This window comes from Ambystoma mexicanum, chromosome 2p, assembly GCF_040938575.1.
Source record: "Ambystoma mexicanum isolate Mex_15411 chromosome 2p, UKY_AmexF1_1, whole genome shotgun sequence".
Classification (NCBI taxonomy): Eukaryota; Metazoa; Chordata; class Amphibia; order Caudata; family Ambystomatidae; genus Ambystoma; species Ambystoma mexicanum.
This window is the reverse complement of record NC_090923.1, coordinates 1241534958-1241550444: the sequence shown is the minus strand read 5'-3', so window position 1 is coordinate 1241550444 and position 15487 is coordinate 1241534958. Positions and strand designations below refer to the sequence as shown.

General features: G+C 47.6%; 1 protein-coding gene across 4 annotated transcripts in view; it reads left to right on the top strand.

The window, feature by feature from the left end:
- Positions 1–15487, top strand: part of LOC138567383 (actin, cytoplasmic 1-like) — a 516752-nt gene that overhangs the window by 406948 nt on the left and 94317 nt on the right. The gene's annotated exons all lie outside the window — the stretch shown is intronic.

Sequence of the window (15487 nt, the reverse complement as noted above, 5' to 3'; positions counted from 1 at the left end):
TGACGGTGATCGTACTCAATGAAGGAGAGTGGCTGCAAATGAACACATGAGCATCAGGAGACATGAACGAAAGTCGGAACACCAGATCGGAGACCAGGTGCTGGTGGTGCGAAACCCCATGAAAACCAAACTCGAAACACAGTATGATCTACCATGGACCATGACCCGAAAGGAAGGGACAATGGTGACGGCAGCACGAGGTCACCAACTGATCACCCGGAACGCTTCGTGGTTCAAGAGGGTGCCCCGACAAATGTGGACTGATGGGGACAAGCAGACCTCGGAGGAAGTGGAGCCGCCACAGGAGGGTGCAAACCAGCAACCCGAGGGAGAGGCGACCCTGAGGTACGAGTCAGACGAACCACCCGACGGACCGGAGGAGGCGTCTCCAAATGATGAAGATGAGCCTAATCGGGGAACCAAGCCTAATCGGGGAACCAGCCTGGGGACTGGCCCAAGGCCAAGGCCAGGGCCTTATGCATTAAGGACAGCACGGAGGGCCCCAGAGAAACTAAGAAACTATGGGGGTCATTACGACCTTGGAGGTAACCATGCTGCAATTTGCAGCATGGTTACCCCCTTACCGGGTACCGGGTCCGGGTTCCTTAAATGAGGAATTACCGGCCCATTCCAACCTTGGAGGACCCGGTAATTCCTCATTCGAGGCACCCGGACCCGATACATCCCCATTCCCATTCGAGCCCCATAGGGCTCAATGGGAATGGAGAGGGAGCTAACAACGGGCCCGTTATTAACGTTATTAACGTTATTAACGGGCCCATTGTTAGCTCCCTGGTCTGCTAGCGGGAGCCGCTAAGGGCACCTGGTTTTACCAGGTGCCCCTTGCGGGTCTCGCGAGCAGACTTGTAATGGGGCCGGTAAGGGGTTGAAGGCTCCGACACCATTACCGGCGCCATTAACCCCTTACCGCCTCACTTGTAATGACCCCCTATGAGTGGTAAAGTGACATTGGGGGGAGGCCAAGAAAACTGTGCTGGACTAGAGTGCACAGAAGAGTTAAGCTAATTTGTTAACCTAGTTACCAAGGTTATGTGTTGTTGTATTCTACTGGGAAAAAGGAGGAATGTTGTGTACGCCTTACGTCCCGCGAGCGCGGTGATGTAAGGCACCAGTGAATAAAGGGCCCACCCCGCCGCAGGTGCGGGCAGTTACGGGCACGCCAGAACCAACGCGTGTCGTGTGTATTCCTTCTAGCTCCACAGCCAGGGCCCCTGTGCAGGCCCCATCTCGTTCTCCCTTCAGCCGGCACACTGGCAGGGAAGAACGGAACAGCAGCCTTGGTCTAGTGGCAGTTTGGCACATCAATGTCCCCTTTCTATGTCTCTGCTGTAAGATTTGGCTAACAACTAGGATATGGTGCCAGCAAACAGTCGAGTGTCAATGCAGGCCACAGAGAGTAATCCCCAGGCAGGAAGGACGTTAAACTCTTGAAAACATAGCAATACAAGGGGCCTCATTCCGAGTCCGGCGCTAATGGAAAAACGATGGCGGTAAAGTAATACCGCCATCCTTTTCCGCCGTGGACTATTCCGACCCATCACACCGTAATTACCGCCGTCGTAAAGTACGACGGCGTAAATAGCGGACCAGTGTCGCGCGCCCGAGACACCACGTCGGAAATAACGCTAAGGCGTTAACCAGTGCTGATCCCAAGTAAAGCGGACACGGTAAAAACGGGCTCCACAAGGGCGCAAAGTACCTTAACGCCATGGCGTAATTACCGGCATCGCAGAGAAGGTGTTAACAACCCTGAACAGTGCCAGAAAGAGGAACAGGTGCACCCAATCAGCACAGGTGGAGTTCATAGAGTCAGGCACAGCACAAAAGGAGCACACCCACACACCACACCCCCTCCCACACCAAGATGATACCAATTCTCGCAGCATTCATGGAGCTGGAGGCCCTGCTTGCAAGGCAGCAACTACGACAACATCAACAACAGCAACCACAGCAACCACAGCCCCCACCACAGAGGATACACAGGAGGAGAAGGAGGCAGAGACATGCCCTACCGGTGCAGCCACCATTACCACGCCGTCAGCCCCCAATTCCACGCATCAGACCCACCCCCTTCAACCTCACACCAGAGCAGATACACACCCTGTACTGGCTTGACCGGGACACCATAGCCACCATAGTGGCCCTGATACATAACGACATAGTGAGCCTAATAGAAATCAGCACTGCCATCCCCCCTCTACTAAAGGTAGTGTCTGTGCTCCACTTCCTTGCCACAGGGACCTACCAGCATACAGTGGGGCACATGCATGGCATTTCACAGCCCATATTTTCCCGGATACTCAACCAAGTGCTCGATGCCCTCCTCAAGCACAGAAGGGACTACATATGCCTCCCCCGGACTCCCCAGGAGACATATGATACCAAAGCTGCCTTCCATGCACTTGCAGGCATGCCAAATTGCATAGGTGCCATCGACTACACCCACGTAGAATTGGTGGTTCCCCATGCCATGGAGGTGCCGTATCGCAACCGCAAGCAATATCACTCCATCAACGTCCAGATGGTGTGTAATGCCAGTAAAGCCATCACACAATGCAATGCCCGATACCCCGGATCAACTCATGACTCCTTGGTCCTGCGCAACTCTACACTACCACGCTACATGGAGCGACATGCTGAACGACGTACCTGGCTGCTTGGTGAGTAACCGGAATGGGCCATGGCAGTCCATTGGGGCTGTGAGTAGGCTGTCAGCATACTCCACCTGGGTGGTAAAGGGTGGGGTAGAGAGATGCATAAGGGTGGGACAGTCAACGCCATTGTACGATGTAATGGGGTGACTGTTTCCTGGGACATGTGTGCATGGCCAGTGAACACCTGCTGCAATGTCAGATTAGCACAGTTCTCCACCATGATTGCACGAACACTTACCTTCATTCCACTCTCATGCAGGTGATGCTGGCTACCCATTGAAGCCGTGGCTCATGACCCCGGTCCGCAACCCACAAAACAGGCACCAGGAGGACTACAATAGATCTCATACCCGTACACGGGTGGTGATAGAGCAGACCTTCGGCCTTTTGAAGGCACGATTTCGTTGCCTCAGCCGGTCAGGTGGGGCCCTCATCTACAGCCACGAGAAGGTGGCCAAGATCACCATGGCATGTGCAATGCTGCACAACATGTGCATCCATCGGAACGTGCCACTGCCCCCTGACGTGGGTCTGCTACCACCAGATGAGGAGGAGGAGGAGGAAGGAATGGCAGGACAGCATCACGGGGCCGATGCACAGGAGGGACGTCACGTGCGACAAGCATTGATTGACCAATATTTCTGAGTCACAAGTCAGCTGAGGGGGTGAGGATGACAGGAAATTGGGCACTGGGTGTGGGGATACATGTACTACATGCACTGGGAGACATTAAAAGACACATGCACAATGATCAATGTCCACTCTGTTTTCCAGGATACACCAAACTGTGTATTGTATAATCATGTCAAAACGTGTACAAATAATCCTCCACCCTCACCCCCCTACCCCCAACTCCCACGCACACCCTCACCCCCCTCACCCTCCCCCCACAACAGCCCCACAATGGTCCCATCAATACTACATAGGCCACATGTGTGTGGCTTCATAGTCAATGGGCACTCCCCGAGCCTGGGGTATCATTTTCGCATTGTGCGTTGTGACCTGCGGACCGGGCTGGTCTGCGTGGAGGAGCACTGGGAGGGTGGTTCCTCCTGCTGGGGCTGAGGTCTGGGGGTTGCTGCCTCCAGGGCATCAGCAATCCTGCCGAGCACCTCACAGAGCCGGTTTGTGGATGTAGTGATGACCTCGCCCAGAGCCTGCAGGTCATTGTGATGCACCAACCCTGATTCCCGGTTGTCCCGGAGGAACTCCTCAATCATGGGCGTGAGGTTCTGGGAGTGCACAGCTTCTGCGGCCGATGTGGGGGATGTGGTTGGCAGGCTTGGTATTGGGCCTGCAGGCCTCTCAGGTGTTTCGGCAGGGGAAGTGGGCTGATGTGAGACAGGTGTTACCCCTTCGCCTGTGAGACCTGGGCCATCACTCGACCCGGAGTCGCTGTGTGCAACCTGGCTGTACGATGGTGACTCAGGGCTGTAGATATTGGTCTCCTCCACGTTGACCACAGAATAGGATGTGGGGCTGTCTGGCACACTAAGGAGGCACATGGCAGCATTCTCCCCTGACATGCTGGATTCCTCAGGGTGCAGCGTGGGGCATGTTTCTGGCGGAACTGCAGCCATGTCCAGGTGCGCGGGTGGGGGTTGTGTACCCTCCATGGGGGTTGCTGGAGCAGGTGGTGTAGTATGGGCCTTATGTCTGCCAGCAGGTATGCGCTGTACCCTGCCCCTGTCCCGGGAGGTACTTGGCCGGGAGCCTTCTTGCTCCTCACTTTCATGACCGCTACCTGTGGGGGGCAAGAGAGAGACAGCATGATCAATGATCTGGGGGTCATCATGACTTCAAGCCTATGGTAACACATTGGGAGAGCAGCGTCTTGGTGATATTTTGGTCGGTGAGTGAACTTGGCTTGGATGGTAAAAGCATACTGTTGGCGGGGTCAATCATGTTGGCGGAGTACTGTGGTGAGTGACATTGACCAGCTTTCTGTGTGGCATGGCCAATATGGGTGTCAGCCTTGCACCTGACATCATCCTGGGTCCCACTTGTTACGACATGGTTGCAGGGGGGGGGTCTACGAAGCAAACATGATGTGACTCTTTGGCCGGCCCTTTGCGGTGAATTACATTAGGGATGCATGTACTGTTTGGACTCATGACACTCACCTGCATCAGCGGATGAGGGATCACCGCAATCCATTTCGCCAACACCTTCGATGGCTTCTGTGCCCATCATCTCCGCACATGTTTCCTCCCAGGGCATCATTTTAATGGGTGAGCCTGGGCCTCCTCCTGTCTCCAGGGCCTGCTGACGGTTTGCTGACATGATGGCCCGCACCCTGAGACGGAGGTCATCCCAGCGTTTGCGGCAATGCGTTGTGCTGCGGGGGGTGTTCCCAACGGCGCTCACCCTCTGTGCGACCAACTCCCATATCTCCTTCTTTCTGAGGATGGTGGGCCTACGCATGTCGCTGCACAATACGATATCTGCATGTTCATGCAGAGTGTCGACCAGGACCTGTAACTCATCCTGGGTGAATTTTTCTTTTCGGATGCGCGCAGCGCCCTTTTTCAGAACTTTAGGCATGATGATGTTCTCTGTAGTATATTTGGTCGATCTGAGTCCTGTATGGAGTCCTGTATGTCCTGTATGGAGAGGATTGCAATGGATTGTGATTTTAAATATGGCCGCCGTGATGCTTCCCGTTCCTGTTAGATGACGTTATTTCCGTTTCCGGTATTTAACGGTGGCCGTAATTTACGGTTAGCGTAAATTACGGTCTCCGCTAATTATGGATTCCATCGAAGGCGATGGTGTTAAATACGTCTAGGTTTATGGCGGTAAGGGGTTTGACGGGACCTTTTGCGCTATGCCGCAAGGGAGTTTACCGCCATGGCGGAATACTCGTGCACGCGAAGTCGGAATATGGTGGAAATAGCGCCTTCCAACCACATCGTACATGGTATTTACGCCATGGCGGTAATTACTGTTACTTACCGCCGGACTCGGAATGAGGCCCAAGGTCACTAAGAGATGCAGCTTCAGCCGTCTTCACACTAAGGTAACATTCTTTCACGTTTCGTTAATTTCGCTGTCATGATTGGAAATGAATCATGCAGCCCCTTCAGGTTTTCCTTCACTGCATTAACGAGGTTGTTTGCATTTCACAGCAAACTCGGCAGTTTCCAATCCCGTGTGACGGATCCAGCTATACTGTGTGACGAACGTGGGGATGTGTTCCCCCTTTTCCATTTAGAGCCGGATTACACAGTGGTCATCACGCTGTGTGATAATAACAGCTAACACCAGGGGCGTTGCTAGGGGGGGGGCTAAGGGGGCTATAGCCCCTGATCTTTTGGTTGTAGCCCCGGATAGAATCTCAGGAGCTACAGCCAAAAGACTAGTTAGCCCCCAGTCCCAACTGTTCCGACATCAGCTTAGCCCCAGGTCTTTTCCAGACCTAGCAACTCCCCTGGCTAACACACAGGTATATAATTCCTACATATAATAGTCAGTGCAATGTTCAACATTTTGAATGTATAATGTAATGCACCGATGATCACTTTCCTTGCAGAACACAGAGCTCATTCGAGAGAGGACCTCTAGAAACAATCACGTGTTCTTAGCAGCCAATTCAGGTGAATGTTTTTACCCTTGTGGTCTTTCAGGGTAGACCACCTCTGCATGGGTGTCTTTCTCTCAATTCCATTCTTCTTGGTGATCATTATCGATGTTCAGACTATCAGATGTCCTTTAACATTGGAGCACACTTAAGGTTTTTTATAGGGCCTTATTACGAGTATGGAGGCAGCCAATAAGCGCATGGCAGCTTAATAAGGGCATGGCTGCCTCCATACCGGGTCCCAGTATCGGGTTCCTTCAATGAGGAATTACTGGGTCATTCCGACATTGGAGGACCCGGTAATTCCTCCTTGAAGGAACCCATCCCCATTCCCATTTGAGCGCCCATAGGGCTCAATGGGAATGGGGAGGGAGCTAATAACGGTGCCATTGATAAACAACCCGTTATTAGCTCCCTGTTCCCCTCGCAAAGGGAACCTCGTAATAGGCACTCCCGTAATGAAGGGTGCCGGTCCCATACCGGCACCCTTCATTACGGGAGCGCCACCCTTGTAATGAGGCCCATAGGGCCTCATTACGGCTTTGGCGGTAGCCATGCCGCTATTGGCGGCATGGCTGCCACCAAAACCGGGTCCGGGTTCCCTGAATGGGGAATTACCAGGCCATTCCGAGTTTGGAGGGCCCGGTAATTCCCCCTACAGGGAACCCGGGCCCAGACCTTCCCCATTCCCATTTGAGCCCGCATAGGGCTCAATGGGAATGGGTACAGGGAGCTAGCAACGGGTCGATTACGACCGGCCCGTTGTTAGATCCCTGATCCCCTCGCGGGACCCGGGGAAAACCAGGGGAAAACCAGGCGTCCTTACCCGGTCCCGCGAGGGGACCTCGTAATTTTGCAGAATGGGTTTAACGGGTCCGCCTCCATTAGCAGAGCCCGTTAACCCATTCCGCAAATCTTGTAATGAGGCCCATAGTGTCTGTCATTAGCCACTCTCATGCTGCACTTCCTTACGTTCAGAACGCATTGTTCAATTGCCTGCCATCAGGATTGAGGCATTGTGCATATAATTGAATTTATCACCTTGGTTCCACTCTTTCCAGATAGTATAGTGCCTGTTCAGGCACTACATTGATATGGGTTAGGCTTACCCCCGTGTTTGATAATTAATACTCTGCCATCAATAACGCCATTAACACCATGTTATACAGGGTTGTCTTCACCTGCTTACAGTCAGTGTTTCAGTCACATCCCCCCTCCTTCTCCTCTCTACTCAGATCTCACGAGTCTGGGATCTGCTATGGGTCACAGCGATGGTTACTTTAGTTATTACCAAGCAATCTTCCCACTTGAGGTGATGGTTTGTTCCTCCCCTTGCTTCCTTTTTTCAATTTTATTTTATTTTCATTTTTACCTTGCATGTCTTGGGTAAATATTAGCCCGGTTAGATAGCCCTCTGTGGATGAATATTTTTTCACTTTTTATTCACCACAGCTAATTTCAGCCACCCCCATTACCTTACATCCACTTCGTCCTGATGAGGCTGGTCCACCAATCACCAATCACCTTGAGGACCCTTGGTTAAAGCCAAAACTTGAGTCGACGAAGATACTGAATACCTACACCTCCAAATATATAGAGATGTTGTAATACACAATTGATGGTTACACAAATTGCTTTAGTGACAACAAACAGTGTAAACTTAAACACTTGTAGATAACATTTTGGTTCAGTGTATCCAGTTTGTTTTGCATTATTTTCGTTTTTATTTTGATTGTGTTTGGAGTATAATGTGTGTTTGTGGTATGCATGAGTGGTGTAAAGGTAATGTTTGTGTCTGTTAATGGTATGCTAACATTGGTCATTTTGCTTTTGTAATTCAACCTTTTCGAATTTTTATCAAATGATCAATGCCTTGTTTGCTTGATTTTCTTTGAAAAATGATATGAACGACAATAAACTAATTTCGTTTTATATTTACTTGAAGATTGTTTTGATAAATGTACACATATTGCTAGAGGGTACTCAACTTTTTTGTGTGTCACAGTACATACATAGCACTGGGACCCTCGAAAGGTAAGGGTCAACAGCGTTCTACATGGCCTGTGAAGCTGCCGCTGGGATCCTCTGCCCCAAAAGAGTATCCTTTGTGGTGACAGGACCAGATGAAGATGATGGTGTGGAGGAAGTCAACCTGCTCTTACCTGGGAAGGGAATCGCCTTTCTCAGAGCAGTCGCGTGGGTTGTGTGGCAACACATGGAAGTAGTCCAGTAGGAATACAAGCCAGGTGTCTACTCAGTGCATCGAACCTTGCTTGCACAAGCCTTGGGGACATTTCCAACGGTAGTGAAAAATTGCCACACCCAGCACTCACTCTGAGCACTGGTGACAGGCACTTCCTCCACTTCATCCTCGTCGTCCTCTTGATCGTCCTTTTCTGTATCACTGCGCCTGTTCCCCTCTCCAGGCCCTACAGATGATGATGGTGGTGGTGGGGGTGGTGGGGGTGGCTGGGAAGAAGCAATGGCAATAAGAGATGACATGGTCTCCAAGAACAACTTCTGCAAATGAAATGTGCCCAGCAGTGAAGCAGGTGCTCTCTCCTGGATAGCCAGATTGAGAATGTTGAAAAAATAATGGGTGGGTCCCTCCGAGGAACCGTCCATGGACAGTCGTGCTGTCCGCCGACTACAGAGTCAAAAACAGGCCTTGAAAAGTTGTATAAAATTGCCAATGAACATAGAATGGGTCTGGGTGCTGTGCAAGGGTAAAGTATCTGCTTAAAACACCCTAGATTGCCTGTAAAAGCACTTTTAAACTGTCTGCAGCCATGGACACCATTCACAGACACCGCCATCACGCAGCACAGGGGCAGTCACATGATGACATCTGCGGCCGTCCGCGGCCTTGACGGCTGTCCGCGAACACCCTTTTGGGCGGGAATCGTAGGGCGCCTGCGCTTGATCTCCATAGAACAGGCGTGGTGTCCGCGGACGAATTAAAAGTGCGTCATGCGAAACCAAACATGTTCGGACATCGCTCCTGTCCGGGGGCATCTCCATTTTGAATGCGGACATCCCGGACAGTCGTAGTGTTCGCTGAATCATAATGGGAGTTAAAAATTTTTTTTTAAAGGAAATATCACACAACAATAAAACATTTATAGTACAAAAATATATTTATTCAAGAAAGGTATGGGGTATCGGAATGGGAAACATAATTGGGAGGTTCAGGAATTTGTGTACAATAATTATGAGGGCTGGAAGGGAGTGAGGTTTCATCAAAGCCTCTTTGATTAAAATGTTCAGAATTTGATGGGGATGATTGCTGGGGACAAGGGGGACAGATGCAAGAAGAACAGTGATAGGGAACATTTGTGATGTCATCTTTGATGTCCTGGGTGTTAGTCTTAGCAGTGCACGGAGGTGGCACAAGTTATGGTTGCTTAGAGTACCATAACTGGTGAATTTCAAGGGTTTTTTCGGTTGTACTTGTAACCATAATGTCCCTTTAACAACATTTTTTCAGTGAATTTCATGGGTTTTTGTTAGTGCAACTTAACCATAACGTCCCTTTAGCAAAGTTTTTTCAGTGAATTTCACATCTTTTTACTGGTGCAGCTTTAATCTGCTACAAGTTCCTTATATTATACTCCCCCCTGGCCCGCCCAATGGGGCAGCTATGGAGTCCGCGGACAGTGCGGTAGTCGGCGGATGCCGGGCGGCATTTACAAGGCTACGTTTTTTCACACAATTTCATGGGGTTTTGTTAGTGCAACTTATATATGGGATACATTACTCACCGTAATTTTATTTCTGATGCTTGTATCTGCTTCGATTCACATGCTATGCATATGCCGACATCTAGTGGTAGCTGCACAGTATTCAATTTTCTGTTTTAGAAACTCTAAAAGGGACGTTGATAGGGCGTGCCAGTAATACTATCCCTAGTGTGACGTCTCCTGTACTCATGGTCCTTCACGCGTCGAGGTCCCTCAGATTGTTTTGTTTTTGCCATGAGGTAGCATGAAGTGTAGCATGAGCACAGATGTAATAAAGCAGATAAGAGTAGGTAAAGCTAGAAAACATCTATGCAACTTCTACTCCACAGGGGAGGAAGGGCGGGCACATGTGAATCAAAGCAGATACAAGCATCGGAAATACAATTACAGAGAGTAATGTATCTCTTCTGAGGCTTGTGGATGTGCTTAGATCACATGCTATGCATAGACTAGCGAGAAGTGTCTGGAGAAGGTGGTGGGGTGGGTTGTGAGAAGGTACAGCGGCAAATAGATATTTTAGGACCGCTTGTCCCACCTATGAATCTGCTTTAGAATGTGTGTCAATGCAGTAATGTTGAGTAAAAGTATGTATGGAACTCCATGTAGCTGCTTTGCAAATGGCATCCAGAGGGACGTTTGCAATAAAAGCCAAGATAGCTCCTGTACCCCTGGTAGAGTGAGCTCTTGTTGTGAAAGGCAGAGTTTTGTTTGATAGGGAGTAGCAGAGCAGAGTAGCAGAGCTGAATACATTTCACTATCCGTCTGGAGCTGGCGTTTTTCGAAATATGATCACCTTCCCTGCCAGGTGCTATGGAGACAAAAAGTTGGTCTGTTTTTCTTAGCGGTTTTGTCTTGTTTGCATAGTAAAGAACCACCCTCCTAACATCTATATGGAGGTTCTTATCAGCTGAGTTTGAATGATTTTGAAAGAAAGTGGGTAGTTCAATGGATTGGTTAACATGGAACTTGGATATGAACTTAAGTGAAAACCTAGGGTGTGTTCTTAGTACCAACTTGTATTTTTGGATAACAAAGAAAGGGCCACCAGAAAAGCTGTTTTGTATGTTAGGTGTTTAAGACTGGATTTGTGCATAGGTTCAAAGGGAGGACCTATGAGCTTTGAGAGTACCACATTGAGCTCCCACCCTGCAAGCGGGTTGGAAATGGAGGGGTAAAGTCTCTTTACTCCCTCCATGAACGCATTAACAACAGGGACTTTCCACCGGGACACCTTGTTTTGTGAAGTGGTGTACGCGGACAGAGCCGCTAGGTGAACCTTGATGGAGTTGAATACTAGGCCAGAGTCTAGTAAGTGGAGCATGTAGTGAAGAATGTGTGATGGAGTACATTCAATAGGAATTAAAGAGAGATGGGGAGCTATTGCGCTTTACACCAATACACTAAGACAAATACAATAATAATCCGATGTTTTAATTAGAGCATGAACAGCCGACAAGTGTTTCGACACACAGGTCGTCTTCAAGGATGGATAATTTGCACAAAATAATAAATACAGAAACATTATTAAAACCAGCAAGCTAACAGTGTTGATATGCAAAAAACAATGTTGGTATTAGATTCACACCAAAAGGAAAATTAAAATAACAAGGCCAAGTTAACATTGGCAATTTTAAACATTTACATGAGTACATATTCAACAAAAAATGTTGTGGAAAAACATATTAGAAATAAAATATGTAAGTAAAGATGAATTGCATACCATATGTCAGGTTAAGAAGGAAGAGCAGAGGTTACGAAAGCGGTTGGGATGACATAGAAAAAAACAAAGAACATCACAATGAACACTAGTAAAATGATTTTTGCTGAGCGCATACTTGAAAACCACATTGGTGAACTGTGGGCCTTGTGTTGGGCTAAAGCACCGGAAATGTCCCACATGCAAACCAAGCACCAGCTACCTCTGAGAGCATTGACGTGAAATCAATAAGTTCTCCAAAAAATGAAAAACAGAAACACCAAGGTGCTGAGTGAAGTCGAATACTAGAGTAGTGCATGGAGCAATAAGTGAGAAAAATCAACCAGAAATCTGGATGGTGAGATGAGGCAGAAAATCTGACACTAAATGGACTACCAAAGAGAGGGAATACTCAGAGCAGGCAAAGGTCCGAAAAAGAAGGAAATTACAGTAGAACCTTAGCGTGCGCAACTTAGGTAAATTAAATCAGAAGGAACTCCTATTTGGGAAAAACAATACCATCAGATATTGCGCTTGATTAAGTTGAGAGAGAAGTGAGTGATGAACAAAAACAAAAGGACACATACCTAATGAAAGGTCACGTGTGGAACCAAGCAAGTCATAAAAATGACACAGAGAGAACAATAAAGGCCCTGGTGGCTGATGCAGCTATATCGCCTACAAAATATCAAAGCAGAAGGCACTAATGAAATGGAGAAAAGTCAGCACGAGGTGTTGGAGACAGCGGTAACTGATTAGTGATGTACAGTCATTGAATGGAATACTTATTCGTCTGATCGAGTGGCGCTGTGGTGTAACGGGACAGTCCCAGAAGCCGCCTATCCTGGTGGCGGGTGAAATACAGGAACTACCGCGTACGTCACGGAAGTGACGTGAGCGGCGTCGCTGATGCGTAACATCGCGAGGATGACATCAAAAGTAAACAAAGCAGATCCGCGAGTGGAGAACTAATCTAATATCGATCATTGGCAAAAGAAAGAAGCACGTAGGTGCTTCCTGGGCGAAATAGGCTAGAGCAAAATAAAATTGTAGAAACCCGCAAGGGGAAATGCACTAGATAACGCTAAACACAAACGGAAGAAAGCTAATGATGGGTAAGGCGCAAAACGAATAAAATTTAAATATGATGGACAACCTCTATGAAGTGGCTAAACTGGATGCCCCTATCAGTTTTACTATTGGGGACTTGAGCACTATTGAGACTTTAGTTTCTTTGGATTAAGAGGCCAACACATAATCCACAAATTTGGCTCAAGATTTAAATATTAATCCATTACATTTGGAATTAAAGGAACTTAAAGTTAAGTCTAAATTCACTGCTCAATTTTCAGCTGACAATGTTATTGAGACTTTCGATCAAGCATTAACCAAAGACATACACTCGTATCTAGATAGGCGGACCAAACCCCAAAGGAAATCTAATCTTACCACTAATCAGAAGATAGCTTTACAACATTTAGCAGATGATACTGATAGTGTGATCAAAGAGGCAAACAAGGGGGGCAACATTGTAATTCTTAATGCATCAGACTACATTATTATGGGTTTGAAACATCTTAATACCCCTGGTTGCTATCAGGTTCTCAAATCTAACCCAACCAAGCGTGTAGTTAGAGACCTCATTCCACTGATTGATTCTTGGTACTCTAAAGGATACTTGACTGATGAAGAAAAAAACGTTTTGCTTATCACTGATCCCACTTTACCAACCTTGTATTTCCTGCCAAAGATTCATAAATCCTTCGACTTGCTGCCTGAAGTACGGCCGATCATGAGTGGTATTAATTTGGCTACAGAAGGCTTATCTAAATATCTGGATGAAGCTCTTAAACCCTTTGTTGTTCAAATGAAATCCTATATTGGGGATAGTACACACATACTCCATGGGCTTCAAGCCATTACATGGGAATCAGACTACCTGTTAGTCACAATCGATGTTCTTGCTCTTTATGCTAACATCAATCATGCTTTAGCTTTGCAGACAGTTGACTATGTTTTTAGAAATACCTCGGCATCATTCCTAGATCATGTGCTTATGCTAAAACAATTTCGGCAATTCGTACTAGCCAACAATGTATGTATCTTTAATGACCAATTCTATCTTCAATTGAAGGGAGTTGCCATGGGGGCCAAGTTTGCGCCCTCCTTGGCTAACCTCTTCATGGCCTTTTATGAAGAAACCCATATACTCAATCAATCGCAATTTGTTTCCAACATTGTTACGTGGCGGCACTTCATTGACGACATTTTTTTGATTTGGAGAGACACTGAAGATTCTTTTATGGATTTTTTAACATTTGCGAACACTAATAATTTTGGGATTAGCCTCCTTGCTAAATGCAATTCCAATCATATTGACTTTTTGGATCTCCATATCTTTACTGAAGGTAAACACTTGTATACCAGTACCTACAGGAAACCAACCGAGGTTAATTCTATCTTGGCCGCACAGAGTAACCATCAACGTAACACCATTGACAACATACCAAAGGGGGAATTTCATAGGGCGAGACGTAACTGTACTAACCCTCAAGACTATGGGCCTGATCACGACTTTGGCGGTAAGGCTTACCGCCGGAGGTAATGTAATTCCCCATTCCCCATTGAGCCCATTTGGGAATGCCCCATTCCCCATTGGGCTCAATGGGGAAAATTCACGCTCTTACCACCGGCGGATTTTCCGCCGGCGGTAATAGCGTGAATTTTCGGCGGATTTCCCCCCAGCTCAGAGCTGGGGCAAAATCCGCCAAAGTCCTGATTTGGCAGACCCTTAAATCCGGCAGTAAAAGCGCTACCGCCGGATTTAAGGGTTACCGCCAAAGTCGTGATCAGGCCCTATGACAAGGAATGCAATATCCTAAACCAGCGGTTTCCGAATAGAGGGTACAAAAGCTCTGTCATCAATGAAGCATACGCCAAATTGTTGAATGTAACCCAACTTGACCTCTTGACCAAGGTTACTAAGTCCAAGCAATCTCCGCAATATATTTCACTTGTCACCCCATTCACCAATGATTCTTCGCTATTGTACAAAATGGTAGAAAAACATTGGCACATCCTGAGACTCGATAAGGACCTTGAACCATATTTGACTCCTAAACCGAAATTTACTTTTTTATGAGCACCAACGATTAAATCAATGGTGAGTCCCTCCTTCTTTGATACGAAATTGGCTAATTCTGTGTGGTTACAGCAACCAGAAGGTTTTCACAAATGCGGTAACTGTAACCAGTGCCCATAGGCTCACCCCAAATGCAAAGTCGTTTGTGATAAATTTGGTTCTCAAGTGGTTATATGGGATTTCATTAATTGTAAAACGACTCACGTAGTGTATGCCATCATCTGTGTTTGTGGCAAGCTCTATGTGGGTAGCACCATACGCCAACTTAGAGTTCGCATTAGAGAACATTTGACTAGTTTCAGGATGTCCGAACCCAAATCTCCCTTAGCCGTTCATTGGCAACTTGAACATCAGCTGGATCTTATCTCTGATCTGCGCTACATTGGACTAATGAAACCGCATCGGGGGAAAAGGGGGGCCAATCTTTTACTTAAATTGCGACAAAAGGAAGCAAAACTTATTTGTCTGTTACGATGCACCACTCGAGGTCTGAATTCGGATCATGAAATGTATGTCTTCCTGTAACATGGGTTGTATTTCTTCACTTTCTGACCTCCTTGGTGTTCTTTTCCAGTCGTAATTATTACCTATAACATGTATTTCACCCCATTTCGGATTCAGTCACAGTAGGGGCCTGGTTGGCCCGCACTGGGG